Below are 439 nucleotides of genomic sequence, written 5' to 3' on the forward strand. Positions count from 1 at the left end.
CTGCAGGACAGACAGCTGCTTTAGCCTCCCCGTTTTCTGATACGGACAACTGCCATTTTCTCAGTCTTATGTAAAATGTGAATAAAAATACCTTTAGAAAAGTTTTCTATTTTTATTGTTTTATAACACAAATAACTAAGATGATGAATACTTGTTATGTAATACAGCTTCAAACCAGGACCTCCAGCCCTGTGATCGTACTGCATCCTTAAGTATTAATCCTTAAGTATTAATATTTTATATAGGAATTCTGGAGCAGCAGCTTAAAGGAGAGGGAAGTCAATCAGCTAAGAAGCCTTTATTACTATAGTTACTTTTCATTATGTTAATACTTAGGATTTTTTTTTTCTTGTTAGGGCTTCTTTAATGCACATTTTTCCCCTTACCTATAGACCAAATGTGAACTTTTTTAATCCAAGTAACTTTATAAAATACTAAG

This window comes from Bos grunniens, chromosome 6, assembly GCF_055505025.1.
Source record: "Bos grunniens cultivar Pamir isolate PY7600 chromosome 6, Bosgru_T2T1.0, whole genome shotgun sequence".
Classification (NCBI taxonomy): Eukaryota; Metazoa; Chordata; class Mammalia; order Artiodactyla; family Bovidae; genus Bos; species Bos grunniens.